At 40.2% G+C, this 21,017-nt stretch overlaps 1 non-coding gene across 1 annotated transcript; it reads left to right on the top strand.

Annotated features, from left to right (window-relative positions):
• Positions 1–16,549: 16,549 nt before the first annotated feature.
• TRNAG-UCC lies at positions 16,550–16,622 on the top strand. Its single transcript has one exon. It is a non-coding gene; the product is annotated as a tRNA-Gly (tRNA).
• The last annotated feature ends 4,395 nt before the right edge of the window (positions 16,623–21,017 follow it).

Below are 21,017 nucleotides of genomic sequence, written 5' to 3'. Positions count from 1 at the left end.
ACTCTCACGGAAGAGCAGAGGAACTGCAGATTCCCCCTAGTCCCCCCACCATTTCAGTCACCCCTGTTTGAAGATCACTGTACTGTACTTACCTGAATGTCTCCTTAAACACACCTCTTTTTTTTTTTTTATAAATTTATTTATTTATTTTTGGCTGTGTTGGGTCTTCGTTTCTGTGCGAGGGCTTTCTCCAGCTGTGGAGAGCGGGGGCCACTCTTCATCGCGGTGCGCGGGCCCCTCACTGTCGCGGCCTCTCCCGTTGCGGAGCACAGGCTCCAGACGCGCAGGCTCAGTAGTTGTGGCTCACGGGCCTAGTTGCTCCGCGGCATGTGGGATCCTCCCAGACCAGGGCTCGAGCCCGTGTCCCCTGCATTGGCAGGCAGATTCTTAACCACTGTGCCACCAGGGAAGCCCACACCTCTTTTTTAGACAAGATGTGGGAATTGTTCCTTTCAGACATAAGAATCGTAATTCTTACTCTGAGAGCAAACTACAAATACAGCCGATTCCTGAGACGTGCAGACAGAACATCTGCATTTTGGTTTGTCGGTACCCATCCTGCTTTCAGCTTCATTCACTCCCCTGTCCACAGTCTCGCCTTTCTGGGTCCTCATTCTGCCACTCAGCAGGAGCAGGACAGAGCCAGGAGGTTTCTTCTCCCTTCCCCACCTCCAGGAAAACACCTGCCCAAACCAGTAACGACCGCCACGTTTGTACGATGGATGAGTCAGATAGAGGCGATCTCAGGGAAAAAGGTGCACTGCGGCTTAATGGGGCTTAGCCCCAGCCTGAAGAAACGGTAAGTGGAGCTGCCTGCTCTGCTGAGGGCCAGTCACAGAGGAAATAAATGAGAATTGCTGGCCTCCAGACCCACCCATGTTCACACGCGATGTAAAGCCACATTCCAGGGACTGATGCCCCACCGGTGTGAAGGATCTCACTCATATGCCATGTGTGTTGACATTCCCAAGGGGTCGGAATCTCCCCCCAACCCAAGATCTTCAGTCACTCTCCTCTAAAAAGCCTAAGCCATGAACATGTGCTATTCAGTATCTTTCAATCTCTCTCCACCCTCCTTCCTTCCCTCCCTCTCTCTCTCTCTTTCTCTTACACACACATTTCTCTACAGAGAAATACTGAAAACAGGTCTCCCTTACCAGAAATAGTGGGGAAAAAACCCCAGCAGTACAAACTGTAATAGATGACAAATGTAGCCGGAGAGTTGGAGAACATGGAAAAATAGATTCAATATGGGGACAAGGAAGGAGTAGAAACTGAGTGTCCTCAAAGGTGGGAAGGATAGGTGGGAAAGAGACGATGAAGAGGCCAGAACATAAGCAAAGTGAATAATGAAAAACAGCAGGCTGTTTAAATGTGAAAAAGAGCTGTAGTAAAAGAGGGGAGGAAATTGCAGAGGTAGAAAAAAGAATGAGAATTACAAGTGGCGAGCCATAGCGGGCCAAGATGGGAGCCTGTCTCTAGTCAATGTTATTAACGCCTTCTTCCATAAATCTGAGCTCTTCCCCTGGAGAGTTCTCTAATCCCAAGCTGTGATAGATTATTTTCTTTGGTACAAAGGCTCATTTTAACTAACATAATGACTTTAGAAAGAGAAGAAGACCCACAGCCTAGAGCAAATCCAATAAAAAAAATTTTTCCCCACTGATACAGGGCTCCAGTGTTAGAATGAATTACTGTGGCTCTTCCTCATGTAGGACCAATAGACCTCAGAATTTATCGGTGTTACAACCTCCAAGAATAAAATCAATAGCTGAGAATTATAAATGCTGAGCAGTCCCATGCCAAGGGATGGGAAGCTCTTTGGGGCTGAAGCAGGCTGGTAACACCTGGAGGGGACTGGTAAGCAGTTTTTTTGTTTTGTTTTTTTTTTAACTTTCCATATCTCTAGGGTGAAAGAACAAGGACTTGAAATAATGTTTACAGAAGCCTTTTCAGTGCCAATGACCTAAGGTGCAATTAGAAACACAGTTCAGGACTTGGAAACGTAACTACACAAGTTTAATAGCTACAACAAAAAGACCATGGCTACTCCGCCTTTTAGGTCCAATCTTCAACAATCTATAACCATTTACGTACATTTCTGGCTTAAAAAGACAAGTGTTTTAATGCCATATATTTTGCCCTCCAGAAAGTTTCAGAACCTTCAAAACTCCTAGTAGCTTGAATTTACATTTTTATTGAACCCCACTGGTACCCACCAATTAGATGTCACTTTACAATGAAATTACCCTCAAGGTCTTTCATCTTTCAAATCCTGGTATATGAGGCAGAGAGTAGAGAACCAAAACGCAGGAGACACACACCCAAGTAAAGGCATCTCACTCTGGTTATGCTAAATCAATGTCCTTCCAACAACATCCTCTGGAAAGATAGTTAAAAGTACAGTTGAAAAGATATGTGCATTCATATTATATAAACGAATCATGTTACATTAAGAACACAGTATAATTCTTCAGTATAATTTCTTAGCAATCAAGAAAAACATCCTTAACACCACACTTTACATAAGGTATTTACAAAAACACCTTCTTGGGGCTTCCCTGGTGGCGCAGTGGTTGAGAATCTGCCTGCTAATGCAGGGGACACGGGTTCGAGCCCTGGTCTGGGAGGATCCCACATGCCGCGGAGCAGCTGGGCCCGTGAGCCACAACTACTGAGCCTGCGCGTCTGGAGCCTGTGCCCCGCAGCGGGAGGGGCCGTGATAGTGAAAGGCCCGCGCACCGCGATGAAGAGTGGCCCCCGCTTGCCGCAACTAGAGAAAGCCCTCGCACGAACCGAAGACCCAACACAGCCAAAAATAAATAAAAATAAATAAATTAAAAAAAAAAAAAAAAAAAAAAAACACCTTCTTTTAGAAACTGGTAAAGATCATGAAACCTGCCAACCACAGCATGATGGAGCCACAAGTCCAGAAAAGATGCCACATCATAGAGTCTTAGCATCAGCTGCAACCGCAATTCTTTCACATTCTCCTGGCCTTGAACTCTGTCTGCTTCTCACATACAGCCCCTCTTCTAGCAGGAGGGGTCCCTTGCCTTTCAGGCACCTTCACTGGGTTAGTTTTGGTGTCACTCTTTACATCAGAAATGCAACAGCTCTTGAGATACTGTGCATCCATGGTGTAGACCCCTTGAGAACACGCCACGCCACCCAAATTCCAGTACTGGAGTCATCTCCATGACATGTGGCACACACTCTCTGCATCAGCCACCCACATAGAGAGACCTTGTTCAGCTGCACTCAAAGCGGTGCACTAATGTAGATTTCCTAAGGTTACAGCAGGGAGGTCACGGACACCTGGTGTGAACTCTTCAGGATCTGACCTCTCTCTCCTCCCTGGGGCTGCATCCTCCAAAGCCATCAGATCCTATCATGAATTTCCTATCTGATCATCTCCCAATTCCCAGCCTTGCATTGACCAGCCTTGTGGCTTCCTCTGCTTCTGGGAAACAGCACTGACGAGCCTTGTGGCTTCCTTTGCTTCTGGGAAACAGGCAAATCGTCTAGGAAATTCTCTTTCCATAAATAGTTCTTTGAAAATTACATATGGAGCAGAACTTATAATCTATATGAAGAGCCAAAAGAGCCAAATACATTATTTTTTTCACTGATGGGGATCTAGAACAAAGCAATTCTTTCATATCGCCCTGTGCCAATTCACCATATGATACATTTGGCACTGCCAAACTCAGTCTAAATCTCAGGGGAAAAGTCATGAGAGGAATACAATAAAAACAAACTCTGCATAATAAAGCTATTTCTGTCCATAGAGATTGTCCACTGTAAATGGACTGTTACATGTATAAAAATATATTCTGTCTATAAACACATATGCTTTTCTCTAGGAGTTACCAAAATGTGATCAATATTATTAGTAAAGCAACTAAATGAAGTATTTACCATAGGAGAGAGGAGGGGAAAAAATGGAGATATGGGAGCAGAGTTCTGTTTTAGATTGGGTTGTTAGGGAAGGCCTTTCTGATGACATAATATCTGAGAGACCTGAACGGAGTGGGGGAACAAGTCCTAGGATCATCTGGGGAAGTGAGTTCTAAGCAAAGACCCTAAAGCAGAAGCCTATTTGGTGTGTTAGAGCAGGAGTCAGTAAACTATGGCCCACTACCTGGTTTTATAAATAAAGTTTTATTGGCACACTCATTTGTTCACATCATTCTATGGTTGCTTTTGCTCCACAATGGCGAAGCTGAGTAGTCATGACAGGGACAGTACGCCAACAAAGACTATTTACTGTCTGGCCCTTTACAGAAAAAGTATGCCAAACCCCATGTAGAATGAACATGAAGGAGGCCAATGTGACTGGGAGAGGCAGGCAGGGGCCCAGATCACTTAGGGTCTGGTAGGATAAACCCACCTAAACAACCACCCACCAAACAAAAGACATGTCTCCAAGGGTTAGGAGTGCAGATATTATTGACAAATTGGGGTTCAAAGGCTTCTCTTCACCAATTCATCCCAGGGTAGGATCTGACTTCTGCTTAATTGCTGGTCCCCAGGTTCTCAAATTTTTTTTTCCCCATGTGAAAGCAATGTGCATATCTGAGAGGCTCCTGTGGACACATCCACAATAGGCCCAGGCAAGTGAGGAGATTTACAGCATAAGGGTAACCTTGCAGTTGCACTAATAAAATTGCAAATGAACATTCACAGATAATGATGATTTGCTACAAATTACTCTGATATGAACCTAATATTTTACAGTGTGTGAACAATGAGAATCTCTGCTACAGAGTATGTTTCCTAGCACTTTTTTCATTCAAGCAAAATTCCACAGATATAAAATGTATTCAAAGACCTTGCTACTCAAAGTGTGGTCGGAAGACCTACAGCATCAGCATCACCTGGGAGCTTGCTTGAAATGCAGAATCTCAGGCTCTGGCCTGAGAATCAGAATCTGAATCTGCATTTAACAAGCTCCCCAGGAGACGTGGATGGTCACTAAGGTCTGAGACCACTGTCCTGATAGGAACTGGCCTCTAATTACCCTTTTCCAAGAGTTGGAAATACAGAGTTTTTGTTTTGTTTTGTTTTTTATTTGTTTATTTGTCTATTTATTTTTATTTTTGGCTGTGTTGGGTCTTTGTTTCTGGGCGAGGGCTTTCTCTAGTTGCGGCGAGCGGGGGCCACTCTTCATCGTGGTGCGCGGGCCTCTCACTATCGTGGCCTCTCTTGTTGCGGAGCACAGGCTCCAGACATGCAGGCTCAGTAGTTGTGGCTCACGGGCCTAGTTGCTCCACGGCATGTGGGATCTTCCCAGACCAGGGCTCGAACCCGTGTCCCCTGCATTGGCAGGCAGACTCTCAACCACTGCGCCACCAGGGAAGCCCGGAAATACAGAGTTTTAAACTGCAAAGAGGTTAGCCTGGTTTATACTATTCATACTAGTGAAAACTGAATACAACTTACATGTTCAATAATAGGGGACTGGCTAAATAAATGATACATTTATCCATACAAAAATATTATGCAGCTGTCAAAATCAATACCATAGAAGAACAACATGAGACAATATTCATAGTTTATCACTAAGAGAAAAAAAATTATAGGTAGGACTAATACTAAATCAAATGTAGAAATTTTAACTAAAGAAAGGGAAAGGGACAGGAGGAGTAAAGAGGTGTTGGTTTGATGATTTCCTCATCTTTCATAACCACAGGTAAAATACGTCATTTAAGGGTAATAAATCAAGTAATAAGTTATAAATATATTTAAAGATGTAAAATCAACCAACCAATCTGTCAATATAATTGATTATTGAGGGATGAAGAGAAGTAGGGAGAGGTGGAAATATAAACTTATTACATTCGCTCTCCCTCCATGAACTAGGAAGTGGGTACCAGACACCACATCTGCTAGTGCCTTGATCTTGGACTTCCCAGTCACCAGAACTAAGCAAGTCCAGACCAGAGGGGAGACAGCAGCAGCAAGAAGAACTAGAATCCTGCAGCCTGTGGAACAAAAACCACATTCACAGAAAGATAGACAAGATGAAAAGGCAGAGGGCTATGTACCAGATGAAGGAACAAGATAAAACCCCAGAACAACAAGTAAATGAAGTGGAGATAGGCAACCTTCCAGAAAAAGAATTCAGAATAATGATAGCGAAGATGATCCAGGACCTCGGAAAAAGAATGGAGGCAAAGATCGAGAAGATGCAAGAAATGTTTAACAAAGATCTAGAAGAATTAAAGAACAAACAAACAGAGATAAACCATACAATAACTGAAATGCAAAATATACTAGAAGGAATCAATAGCAGAATAACTGAGGCAGAAGAACAGATAAGTGACCTGGAAGACAGAATGGTGGAATTCACTGCTGCCAAACAGAATAAAGAAAAAACAATGAAAAGAAATGAAGACAGACTAAGAGACCTCTGGGACAACATTAAACACAAAAACATTCGCATTATAGGGGTCCCAGAAGGAGAAGAGAGAGAGAAAGGACCCGAGAAAATATTTGAAGAGATTATAGCCGAAAACTTCCCTAACATGGGAAAGGAAATAGCCACCCAAGTCCAGGAAGTGCAGAGAGTTCCACACAGGATAAACCCAATGAGAAACACGCTGAGACACACAGTAATCAAATTGGCAAAAATTAAAAACAAAGAAAAATTATTGAAAGCAGCAAGGGAAAAATGACAAATAACATAAAAGGGAACTCCCATAAGGTTCACAGCTGATTTCTCAGCAGAAACTCTACAAGCCAGAAGGGAGTGGCATGATATACTTAAAGTGATGAAAGGGAAGAACCTACAACTAAGATTACTCTACCTGACAAGGATCTCATTCAAATTCGATGGAGAAATCAAAAGCTTTACAGACGAGCAAAAGCTAAGAGAATTCAGCACCACCAAACCAGCTCTACAGCAAATGCTAAAAGAACTTCTCTAAGTGGGAAACACAAGAGAAGAAAAGGACCTACAAAAACAAACCCAAAACAATTAAGAAAATGGTCATAGGAACATACATATCGATAACTACCTTAAATGTGAAAGGATTAAATGCTCCAACCAAAAGACACAAAATGGATACAAAAGCAAGGCTTGCTGAATGGATACAAAAACAAGACCCATATATATGCTGAATGGATACAAAAACAAGACCCATATATATGCTGTCTACAAGAGACTCACTTCAGACCTACGGACACATTCAGACTGAAAGTGAAGAGATGGAAAAAGATATTCCATGCAAATGGAAATCAAAAGAAACCTGGAGTAGCAATACTCATATCAGATAAAACAGACTTTAAAATAAAGAATGTTACAAGTGACAAGGAAGGACACTACATAATGATCAAGGGATCAATCCAAGAAGAAGATATAACAATTATAAATATATATGCACCCAACATAGGAGCACCTCAATACATAAGGCAACTGCTAACAGCTATAAAAGAGGAAATCGACAGTAACACAATAATAGTGGGGGGACCTTAACACCTCACTTACACCAATGGACAGATCATCCAAACAGAAAATTAACAAGGAAACACAAGCTTTAAATGACACAATAGACCAGATAGATTTAATTGATATTGATAGGACATTCCATCCAAAAACAGCAGATTACACTTTCTTCTCAAGTGCGCACGGAACATTCTCCAGGATAGATCACATCTTGGGGCACAAATCAAGCCTCAGTAAATTTAAGAAAATTGAAATCATATCAAGCATCTTTTCTGACCACAATGCTATGAGATTAGAAATCAATTACAGGGAAGAAAAATGTAAAAACACAAAACACAGGGAGGCTAAACAATATGTTACTAAATAACCAAGAGATCACTGAAGAAATCAAAGAGGAAATCAAAAAATACCTAGAGACAAATGACAATGAAAACACGACGATCCAAAACCTATGGGATGCAGCAAAAGCAGTTCTAAGAGGGAAGTTTATAGCTATACAAGCTTACCTCAAGAAACAAGAAAAATCTCAAATAAACAATCTAACCTTACACCTAAAGGAACTAGAGAAAGAAGAACAAACAAAACCCAAAGTTAGCAGAAGGAAAGAACTCATAAAGATCAGAGCAGAAATAAATGAAATAGAAACAAAGAAAACAATAGCAAATATCAATAAAACTAAAAGCTGGTTCTTTGAGAAGATAAACAAAATTGATAAACCATTAGCCAGACTCATCAAGAAAAAGAGGGAGAGGACTCAAATCAATAAAATTAGAAATGAAAAAAGGAGAAGTAACCACTGACACTGCAGAAATACAAACGATCATGAGAGATTACTACAAGCAACTCTATGCCAATAAAATGGACAACCTGGAAGAAATGGACAGATTCTTAGAAATGCACAACCTACCGAGACTGAACCAGGAAGAAATAGAAAATATGAACAGACCAATCACAAGCACTGAAATTGAAACTGTGATTAAAAATCTTCCAACAAACAAAAGCCCAGGACCAGATGGCTTCACTGGCGAATTCTATCAAACATTTAGAGAAGAGCTAACACCTATCCTTCTCAAACTCTTCCAAAAAATTGCAGAGGAAGGAACACTCCCAAACGCATTCTATTAGGCTACCATCACCCTGATACCAAAACCAGACAAAGACACGACAAAAAAGGAAAATTACAGAGCAATATCACTGATGAATATAGATGCAAAAATCCTCAACAAAATACTAGCAAACAGAATCCAACAACACATTAAAAGGATCATACACCACGATCAAGTGGGATTTATCACAGGGATGCAAGGATTCTTCAATATACGCAAATCAATCAATGTGATACACCATATTAACAAATTGAAGAATAAAAACCATATGATCATCTCAATAGATGCAGAAAAAGCTATTGACAAAATTCAACACCCATTTATGATAAAAACTCTCCAGAAAGTGGGCACAGAGGGAAACTACCTCAACATAATAAAGGCCATATACGACAAACCCACAGCAAACATCATTCTCAATGGTGAAAAACTGAAAGCATTTCCTCTAAGATCAGCAACAAGACAAGGATGTCCACTCTTGCCACTATTATTCAACATCGTTTTGGAAGTCCTAGCCACGGCAATCAGAAAAGAAAAGGAAATAAAAGGAATACAAATTGGAAAAGAAGAAGTAAAACTGTCACTGTTTGCAGATGACATGATACTATACATAGAGAATCCTAAAGATGCCACCAGAAAACTACTAGAGCTAATCAATGAATTTGGTAAGGTGCAGGATACAAAATTAATGCACAGAAATCTCTTGCATTCCTATACACTAACGATGAAAAATCTGAAAGAGAAATTATGGAAACACTCCCATTTACCACTGCAACAAAAAGAATAAAATACCCAGGAATAAACCTACCTAGGGATACAAAAGACCTGTATGCAGAAAACTATAAGACACTGATGAAAGAAATTAAAGATGATACCAACAGATGGAGAGATATACCATGTTCTTGGATTGGAAGAATCAATATTGTGAAAATGACTATACTACCCAAAGCAATCTACAGATTCAATGCAATCCCTATCAAATTACCAATGGCATTTTTTACAGAACTAGGACAAAAAAGTTTAAAATTTGTATGGAGACACAAAAGACCCCAAATAGCCAAAGCAGTCTTGAGGGGAAGAAACAGAGCTGGAGGAATCAGACTCCCTGACTTCAGACTATACTACAAAGCTACAGTAATCAAGACAATGTGGTACTGGCACAAAAACAGAAATATAGATCAAAGGAACAAGACAGAAAGCCCAGAGATAAACCCACGCACCTATGGTCAACTAATCTATGACAAAAGAGGCAAGGATATACAATGGAGAAAAGACAGTCTCTTCAAAAAGTGGTGCCGGGAAAACTGGACAGCTACATGTAAAAGAATGAAATTAGAACACTCCCTAACACCATACACAAAAATAAACTCAAAATGGATTCCAGACCTAAATGTAAGACCGGACACTATAAAACTCTTAGAGGAAAACATAAGAAGAATACTCTTTGACATAAATCACAGCAAGATATTTTTTGATCCACCTCCTAGAGTAATGGAAATAAAAACAAAAATAAACAAATGGGACCTAATGAAACTTAAAATCTTTTGCAAAGAAAGGATACTACAAACAAGATGAAAAGGCAACCCTCAGAATGGGAAAAAATATTTGCAAACGAATCAACAGACAAAGGATTAATCTCCAAAATATATAAGCAGCTCATGCAGTTCAATATCAAAAAAACAAGCAATCCAATCAAAAATGGGCAGAAGACCTAAACAGACATTTCTCCAAAGAGGACATATCGATGGCCAAGATACACATGAAAAGCTGCTCAACATCACTAATTATTAGAGAAATGCAAATCAAAACTACAATGAGGTATCACCTCACACCGGTTAGAATGGGCATCATCAGAAAATCTACAAACAACAAATGCTGGAGAGGGTGTGGAGAAAAGGGAACCCTCTTGCACTGTTGGTGGGAATGTAAATTGATACAGCCACTATGGAGAACAGTATGGAGGTTCCTTAAAAAACTAAAAATAGAATTACCATATGACCCAGCAATCCCACTAATGGGTATATACCCTGAGAAAACCATAATTCAAAAAGAAACATGCATCCCAATGTTCACTGCTGTGCTACTTACAATAGCCAGGTCATGGAAGCAACCTAAATGCCCATCGACAGACGAATGGATAAAGAAGATGTGGTACATATATACAATGGAATATTACTCAGCCATAAAAAGGAACGAAATTGGGTCATTTGTAGAGACGTGGATGAATCTAGAGACTGTCATACAGAGTGAAGTAAGTCAGAAAGAGAAAAACAAATATCGTATATTAACACATATATATGGAACCTAGAAAAACGGTACAGATGAACCAGTTTGCAGGGCAGAAATAGAGACACAGATGTAGAGAACAAACGTATCGACACCAAGGGGGGGAAGCAGCAGGGGGTGGGGGTGGTGGTGTGATGAATTGGGAGATTGGGATTGACATGTATACACTGATGTGTATAAAATGGATACCTAACAGAAACCTGCTGTATAAAAAGAAAATAAAATAAAATTCAAAAAAAAAGAAAAAAACAAAAACTTATTACATTCAATTTTTATAGGATATTAATAAATACTGCCCCCAAATATGAAGGATTAAGTAATTAATTTAAAGTTAAAAGACAACTTTGGAACAGATATTTAAACTCTCCAATTATCCAAAGAAACACACACAAAAAAGAGAAGCCATATGGTAAAAGAAGCAATATAAACAGAAAGTGTAACAAAACATGTGAGAAGATAAATAAGATTTCAATAAATATGAATGAGCTAAAGTCACCTATTAAAAGAAAAAATATTCTCATAGTGGATGATAAAGCAAAACCCAATTATTCTCTATATACAAGCAATACACCTACTAAAAATAACTCAGGCTGAAAACCAACGTATGGACAGAGGCATACTTAGCAAATGCAAACAAAAAAGCAGGTGAGCCAGTCTTAATATCAGATAAGGGTGAATTCAAGGCAAAAATCAATAAAGAAAACAAAGATGGCTTTTTATAATGGTAAAAGGGGACAATCTGTACTAAAGACCTAAAAAGTATGCTTTTATGTGTTCCAAAATCTGAATTTTAGAAAATTGCTCAAAAATCTCAAAACTTGGTCAAAAATACTGTAATCTCATGAAAATTATTGAAAATTTCACGAAAATATAAATTAAAATATTAGCAACAGACCCTATCAGCACATTAAAAGAATAGTACATTATAATAAAGGATCATTTATTCTAGGAATAAAGGGATGGTTCAATATGAATAAATCTATAACATAATTGATTACATTAATTGACCAAAGAGAAAAATCACATAATCAAATGTCTACTATACTGGATTTCTTAAAATCCAACACTAATTCTTATTTTAAGGAAAGAAAAATTAACAACCTAAGTACAGATGAATAATTCCTCGAGATATACGTCTGTCTATCCATGCATCCACTTACCCCGAAGCCAGCAGTATGTTTAACGGGAAACTACGAAAGCATACTCATTAAAGTCAAGAACAAGATATCACTGACTCTTATTCTGATTTAACATTTTTCTGGACGTTCTAGCCAATGTCATTAGACAAAGAGAAAAAACAAGTATAAAAATTGGGAAAAGAGCTAAATTTTACATTATTTGAAAAGAAAATAATTATCTAACTATTTATGTGGAAAGTCCAGGAGAATCAACTGAAAAACTATTATAATTAGTAAGAAAATTCAGTAAAGGGCAAGAGCTGGTACAAAATTAATAGACCAAAATCAATAGCTTTCATACTTATGTAACAACTAGTTGGAAGAAATAATGGAAGTCTTCAGGATGCATCACTTTTTTCCCAAGCATGCTATTCTCCTTTATGAGTATCACCTTTTTCCCAGGTGGTTTTCTGTGACTGAAATGCTACCTCTTTCCCCTCCCTTTTTCCCTTCAGAGTACCTGATGCTCCTTCCAATTCAGCATCATGTCACCACTTCCAGGAAGCCCTCCCTGCTCCCGTAAGTGTTTTGATATCCCTTTTCTATGCTTTGGCCCTTCTTTAGATAGCACACTCTCAAAGGGCTCGCCACGCATTACTGTAACTGTCTGATTATTGGCTGCCTCCCCCCTTCGACTGTGAGCTCCTTGAGAAAAGGAACTTTGTCTACATTATCTCTCTGTGTGCTGAGAGCCCAGCACCAGGCCTGCAAAGATAAGGTATTCCATCGAAGTCCACAGCAGATACTGTGTTAGGCTTTTGATTCTCTTCATAAGAAATCATGACCCCCACAACTACAGAGCCCACGCACTCTGGAGCCTGCACGCCACAACCAGAGAGAAGCCTGCACGCCACAGTGAAATAGCCTGCATGCCACAACGAAAGATCCCGTACGCATGCTGCAACTAAGACCTGACACAGCCAAAAATAAATAAATAAATATTAAAAAAAAAAAAGAAATCATAACCCGAAGACAGATAGACAGCTCAATGGAAGGTAGACAGATGGACAGATGGATAAACAGATTAGCAGAGATATGATAGATTCATATAAGTTGAAAAAGCAGGTGCTGGTTAGTAGGTTGTTAGGCTGGATTTGGTCACATTTATGAACTGTAATTCTTTCACTGATGAAAGAATGAATTTGGTAAAAAAAAAAAAAAAATTTTATTCAGTAAAATGTTGTCCAAAACTGTTAAATCGATGAATGCATAAGTGTATCTGTTCTAGAAACAAATGGTTACTGATAGTATTTGGTTCCCTTTCTAAAATATTTGTAATTTTTGTTGTGTTGACTTTTAGGATATTATGCTTTAGTTTTTAATTATCATGATCATTAATATTATTGGTTTCCCCCAATTAAATCTTCCACTTAAAAAAAATAATGAAATGAAATTTTAAAAATGTATCTCAATAAAATAAAATGTATCTCAAAAAGAATCTTCCACTTAACCATAAAAAGTAGAATGTATGAACATATTTCATAAGCCAATAATTTTGCCATAACATCAATATTTGTTAAGAAAATCTTAAAAGATGGCTGAATAAAACATTATGTAAATGTTTTCACCAATAGGAAAAAAAAAAGATAAGGTGCTCCGTAAATGAATGGATGGATGGACGAGTAGGTGGACAGATGGATGAATGAATGAATGACACAGAAAATCCCGTCTCCACATGATAGCCCAAGTGACCTTTTAAAAATGGATATTGCGGGATTTCCCTGGTGGCGCAGTGGTTGAGAGTCTGCCTGCCGATGCAGGGGACACGGGTTCGAGCCCTGGTCTGGGAGGATCCCACATGCCGTGGAGCAGCTAGGCCCGTGAGCCACAACTACTGAGCCTGCGCGTCTGGAGCCTGTGCTCCGCAACAAGAGAGGCCGTGATAGTGAGAGGCCCGCGCACCACGATGAAGAGTGGCCCCCGCTTGCCACAACTAGAGAAAGCCCTCGCACAGAAACGAAGACCCAACACAGCCAAAAATAAATAAATAAGTTAATTAATTAAAAAAAAAAAAAAAGAATGCGCCTGCCGATGCAGGCGACACAGGTTCAAGCCCTGGTCCTGGAAGATCCCACAGGCCGCGGGTCAAACAAGCCCGAAAAAAAAAAATGGATATTGGATCATGCCATTCTCTTACATAAAACTTCAAATGCATGTAAATAAAACGCAAACTCCTAAAAAGGAAAGCAAAGGGCAGAATCGTTTGTAGAGTGTGCTATCAAGTGTGGGCTTGAGAAAGAACAAACATGATGGAGGGAGGGAGGCTTTCTCATTGTATATCCTATAGACCTCTTGAATTCTGGAATACACGCATATAAGTACAAAAATTAAATACTTTGTTCCTTTTTATATTTCGAAAGTGTTCTAAAATAAGCATGTGCTTCATTCTGTAATAACTGTTTTTAAAACTTCAAAAAATAAAGCACCTTTAATTATTATATAGTCTTGAGAGTTAATTCCTAATCGTTTAAAAGCCGTATGTGTGTTTTTCTCTAGTTTTGCTTTCCAATGAACAGTTCGAAAAAATGGCAAGCCTGTTGCCCCCTTTTAAAATACACACCCATCTGTCTTTGCTTGGTTCTAATAATCACTAAGTTTTCTTCCTATTTTAACATTTATGATTTATATCATTGGCTCTTGATCTTTAGTAAGCTGGAGATAACCCCAAGGAGGCTGTTGAAATGAAAATTCTTGGGGTCCTACCCCCAAATATTGAGTCATGAGTCTGGTTGGGGCCCTAGAATCTGCATTTTAACATTACCACAGGAGATTCCAATATAGGTGGTCCACAGACCACACTTTCCAAAACATTCATTCATGACTTGAGGAAACGTAGTATTTTTCATAAAAAGTGACAATCCTACGTAGTGGAGAAGTCAGATTTGAAAGTGGTCTCTCCTTTTGATGACTATTCCCCCAACACACACATGCACATACTTATACCTTTATAAACATCTGTATTATGTTATACGCCTTATAATGTGGTTCTCTGTGTACTCACCTTGTCTTCTCTCTAGCTTTTTGAGAGTGAGATCCAAGTGTTTATCCACCCAACGCTCCAATGCTGTGAAATAAAAGTATGTGTGACAGAAACCAAAGCATACAGTTCAAATTTGACTTCCTTTGGCACAGGGATCAAGTTTCTCTGCCAGCTGTATAAGTTCCTAGTCTTTTTCCCCCTACAAAGCTTAGATGTGGACAAGCCCAGCGCTGACCCCCTCAACTGCAATGCTGCCTGCTGCGTGTAGAGAGAGGATGTTTTATTTTAAAGTATGCATATAAATCACTCTGATAGCTTTCTCTGCCTTTCCCAGGACCTCTGATGAGCCCCTTCCTCTGTGAATCTTAAAGTGAAAAGAAAGTCTGAAAAAGCAGTGCAAATGGTTCAGATAAATATCCCAATGGGCTTTCTACATTACATAAATTGTGAGGTAAAGGGACCGACTTAGAGCAGCAGCTCTATGCTACCCCCTGGTGGCAAGATGCTCCATGGCACCCCAGCTCCCCCCTGCATCCTGGCTCTTACAGTGGACACAGATTGGAGAGGCTCATCTATGTGTCCCCAGCAGCACCAGGCTCAGAGTGCCTACAAATATTTGCTGATAAATAGGTTAATAGTGTGAGTAGCAGGAAACAAAAGCACAGTTAGAATTTTACTTTCTTGTGCCCAACTGAGGATCACTGATTCTGCCAATTGTGTAACTTCCTAGTTTTTTTGTTTTTTTAGCACAGAGCCTGTGAGCCTAATCTTAATGCACAGATCAGTCAAAAGGAAAATGTGGAAAACACTAGACTCACAGCACAATCCCAATAGCACAAAATATACATGCATAAATCATCACTGGTAAAAAGCCAGAGATGGGCTTCCCTGGTGGCGCAGTGGTTGAGAGTCTGCCTGCCAATGCAGGGGACGCGGGTTCGAGCCCTGGTCTGGGAGGATCCCACATGCCGCGGAGCGGCTGGGCCCGTGAGCCACAACTACTGAGCCTGCGCATCTGGAGCTTGTGCTCCGCAACAAGAGAGGCCGCGATAGTGAGAGGCCCGCGCACCGCGATGAAGAGTGGCCCCCGCTTGCCGCAACGAGAGAAAGCCCTCGCACAGAAACGAAGACCCAACACAGCCAAAAATAAATAAATAAATAATTTTTAAAAAATAAAGGAATTCCTTTAAAAAAAAAAAAAAAAGCCAGAGATTTTGAGAAAAGTCACTGCACCCATCAACTGGGACACTTACTGCCACCCAGACCTTGCACCTGCAGAATGGGTCAGGGCTAGCTTGAAAGTGATTGTCTCAGAGGTACAATTGGATGATTTAGCCCGAAGAACAGAGAGGACTAAGTGAGAACTGAGTAACGGTTTACCAGTCCAGAGGATGCTCTGTGTCCACTAAGATTAGAATAAGAAAAAATAACCTGGGGTGGCTTGAGTTCTTTCAGTAAAGAACTTCCTAAGAAGTGCCTGAACCTTGTACCTGGATTCTTCTTTAGGGATCACTAGGGAAAAAAATTTTAGTCAGCAATAAATGCAGGGACTTCCCTGGTGGTCCAGTGGTTAAGATAATGCACTTCCAATGCAGGGAGTGCAGGTTCGATCCCTGCTCAGGGAACTATGATCCCACATGCCACATGGTGTGGCAAAAACAAAAACAAAAACAAAAAAAATAAATGCAGACCTGCCTAAGGTGGGGGGGTGCATTTGATGGCATTTTGGGGGCTCTTCTAGCCCTATAAGTAGTTAGAGGCTCATTTAACAGTCCCTGTGATTAGGCAAGATGGGATAATGTAAATAAAAGCAAAAACCAGTTTACTTGCAAGACTCAGACAGCGATGACCTCATCCGTGCACACAGCTGTCATAGAGACTGAATGCATCTCTGGGGTCTCTGTTCCCTGATGACAGAAGCAGCCTTTAATGGAAGCTGCTTGCTGGGCTAATGGTCAGGCCCTGAGTGGAAATTCTGAGATCAATAGGCCTTTCTAAATTCAGGAAATCAAGACTGCACCTAAAGCTTAATGGGCTGATGAGAACAGCAAATACATACCATCCTTTCCTTTCTTCCCTGTCAGGCATTTAAGTGGTTCACACCCCACTTTTCCTAGAAGTTAATGCTGTCCTTACATGCAACCTCTGGGAAGAGGTGAGCAAGGAGAGTTGACAAATCACTCACAGAAAATCCCATGAAAGGTGGGCTTAAGGCAATCCAGGCTCCACCTTGTTATAAATGGCTACATTTTCAAAGAATGCTAGAGAGGGCCGCTCCTAAATTGAGTCTCTTCTGTCCTTAAGAGAAGCCTCTACTTTGCTGGGATTAATAATTGGACCAAATGTTCCTAATTCAGAGTTACGGGCACTTCGTTTTAGGTAAAAGTTTGAATTATACATTTTTTAAAATACAAATTAATTCTTTTCTAGAACGGTATTTATTGCCCTGGGCTTTGCAGTGAACCTTTGATCAGGGAAGGATATTTCTTCTTGGTATCTGGCTTTTATGAAATGGAAAAGTCCAAGTGAAATATCAAGGAGATGGAGAAAGCCTTGAGAAAATAAATCAGGAGACAAAATCATGTATTGCAAATAAAATAGAAACTTGCATGTTTAATAGGGATTCATCTGTTTCCCATACTTTCTACAGGTCCAGTTCACACAGGAGTCACAGAAGAAAAGACTTCTTTATGAGCTAAAGGAAACTTCAGCTCAAGGGATGACTCTGAAAGACAGTCAAACTCCCAATCAGCAAGGGGCTAGAGAGGAGCAATGCACGTAAGTTTTCAACATGGGCTGAAACACATGGGGTTAGCTGTCTACAAAGTGTGATTCATGAGAACATCTGCTCTGCAGGCCTTCTATTGATACAACTAAAACATCTCACTCAATTACTGGCATTGCTTGTTTTATTTTGTCCACCACCCCATTCCCAGTTAGACTATATGCTCCAAGAACTGGGAAAATGCCTGCTTTTTTTTATTATTATATCTCAAGCACCTAGCAGAGTGTTGGCATTCAATGAATAAAAGTTAAATTTAAATTAAGATTTTACTATAAGTAAATCAGGCAAGAATAAAAAAAGAAAATAGACCACCATTATTTAGTAACATCTCCTAGACAATAAAGTTACTTTCACAATATAAGAATTAATAACTGAATTCTGAAGCTGAAAACCTACTGAGGAGACATTAATTTCTTAAAATCTGAAATTTGGAAAAAAACTATTGCTTTAAAGCTTGAGTCCTCTTACTAATCAGTATGACTAGTAAAAAAAAAAAAAAAAAGTATTCAATGGTTTGCTTTGCCCAATTTTAATGAGCCCAAACTCTAACTTCACACTGGAAGAGGCAGGAACACAAAGCATGGCTGATTACCACTATTTACATAATTTCCCACCAGAGGTCCACAGTCAAAGGCACTGCTCACTCTAAAGTCTTCAGAATATAAGAAACAACCCAAGCAGCCAAAAATCAGGAGTTCCACTTCCAGAGCTCCCCTTTGTACTTACTCAAGAATTTCTTCTTGCTGAATTCATCATTAACAGCCACTTACCATATTTACAAATATTGACTTTGTGAAATTACTCCCCACACTTGTCACTTAGAACCCTGCCTTCTCTAATCTTCCTTCACTGTGTAGCAGCAGAATAACTGAGGAGCATGGAAAAATGGTGATGGGCAATGGGGGCCTGTTTCTGAAAAGCAGATGTTTCAATAGCACTGATGGCCAAAAAAGGAAGACTTAAGGCAGAAAGAAAAAAAACCCAAAAACCAAAAATCCCAGACACTTCCAACTTAAACTTTTCAGGAAAAATGAATATGATATGAAAAGACTTAAAGAGGGACAAGATGGCAGAGGAGGACTTTGAGCTTACCTCCTCTCACAAGCATACCAAAATCACAACTAACTGCTGAACAACTATCAATAAAAAAGACTGGATTCTACCAAAAAAAGATGTTCTACATCCAAAACATAAAGAAGAAACCACGAGATGGTAGGAGGGGCGCCCTCACAATGTAATCAAATCCCATACCACCCGGGAAGGCGACCCAGAGACTGGAGAATAATTATATCACAGAAGTTCTCCAGTGGGCGTGAGAGCTCTGAGCACCATGCCAGGCTCCGCAGCCTAAAGGTCAAGCATTGGGAGGAGGAGCCCCCAAAGCATTTGGCTTTGAAGGCCAGCGGGGCTTGATTGCAGGAGCTCCACAGGACTGGGAGAAACAGAGACTCCATTCTTGGAGGGTGCATAAAAGGTCTCGTCGTACCGGGATGCAAGGCAAAGCCAGTGACTTCATAGGAGCCTGGGCCAGACCTACCTGCTGGTCTTGGAGGTCTCCTGAAGAAGTGGGGTAGGAGGGTGTGGCTGTGGCTCACTGTGAGAACAAGGACACTGGTGGTGGAGGTACCAGGGACTATTCATCAGTGTGAGCTCTCCTGGAAGCCACCATTTGGCACCAAGACCTGACCCCACCCAACAGCCTGTAGGCTCCAGTGCTGAGACATCTCAGGCCAAACAACCAACAGGGCAGGAACACAGCTCCATCCATCAGCAGACAGGTTGCCTAAAGACTTCTTGAACCCACAGCAACCTCTAGACATGCCCCTTGACACAGCCCTGCCCACCAGAGGGCCAAGACCCAGCTCTACCCACCATTGGGCAGGCACCGGCCCCTTCCACCAGGAAGCCTACACAAGCCTCTAGACCAGCCTCACCCACCAGGGGGCAGACACCAGAAGAAAGAATACTACAATCTGGCAGCCTGTTGAACTGAGTCCACAAACACAGAAATTCAGACAAAATAAGATGGCAGAGGAATATGTTCCAGATGAGGGAAGAAGATAAAACCCCAGAAGAACAACTAAGTGAAGTAGAGGTAGGCAATCTACCAGAGAAAGACTTCACAGTAATTATCATAAAGATGATCCAAGACCCTGGAAAAGGAATGGATGCATGGTGTGAGAAGTTACAAGAAAATTTTAACAAAGAATTAGAAAATATAAAAAACCAAGGAGAGTTGAAGAATACAATATCTGAAATGAAAAATACACTAGAAGGAGTCAACAGCAGAATAAATGAGGCAGAAGAACAGATAAGTGAGCTGGAAGACAAAATGGGGGAAATCACTGCCGCAGAACAAAAGAAAGAAAAAAGAATGAAAAGAAATGAGCACAGTTTAAGAGACCTCTGGGACAACATTAAACATACCAACATTCACATTATAGGGATCCCAGAAGAAGAAAAGAGAGAGAAAGGGCCTGAGAAAATACTTGATGAGATAATAGCTGAAAACTTCCCTAACATGGGAAAGGAAACAGTCAACCAAGTCCAGGAAGTGCAGAGAGTCCCAGGCAGGATTAACCCAAGGAGGAACATGCTGAGACACATAGTAATCAAACTGACAAAAATTAAAGACAAAGAGAAAATAATAAAAGCAATAAGGGAAAGGCAACAAATAACATACAAAGGAATCCCCATGAGGTTATCAGCTGATTTTTCAGCAGAATCTCTGCAGGTCAGAAAGAAGTGGCACGATATATTTAACGTGATAAAAGGAAAAAACCTACAACCAAGAATACTCTACCCAGCAAGGCTCTCATTTGGATTGATGGAGAAATCAAAAGCTTTACAGATAAGCAAAAGCTGAAAGAATTCAGCACCACCAAACCAGCTTTAAAACAAATGCTAAAGGAACTTCTCTAGGTAGAAAAGAAAAGGCCACAACTGGAAACAAGAAAATTACGAAATGGGAAAGCTCACTGGTAAAGGCAAACATACAGTAAAGGCAGGAAATCATCCACATACAAACATGATATCAAAGCCAGTAATCATGAAAGGAACAGAGTATAAATGCAGGATATTTGAAATGCATTTGAAATTAAGAGATCAGCAACTTAAAACATCATGTATTTATATAGACTTCTATATCAAAACCTCATGGTAACTGCAAACCAAAAATCTGTAATATACACACAAAAAAGAAAAAGGAATCCAAACACAACACTGAAAATAATTA

The sequence above is a fragment of the Balaenoptera musculus genome, chromosome 11 (assembly GCF_009873245.2).
Source record: "Balaenoptera musculus isolate JJ_BM4_2016_0621 chromosome 11, mBalMus1.pri.v3, whole genome shotgun sequence".
NCBI classification, from domain to species: Eukaryota; Metazoa; Chordata; class Mammalia; order Artiodactyla; family Balaenopteridae; genus Balaenoptera; species Balaenoptera musculus.
This window is presented reverse-complemented; position numbering and strand designations above follow the sequence as displayed.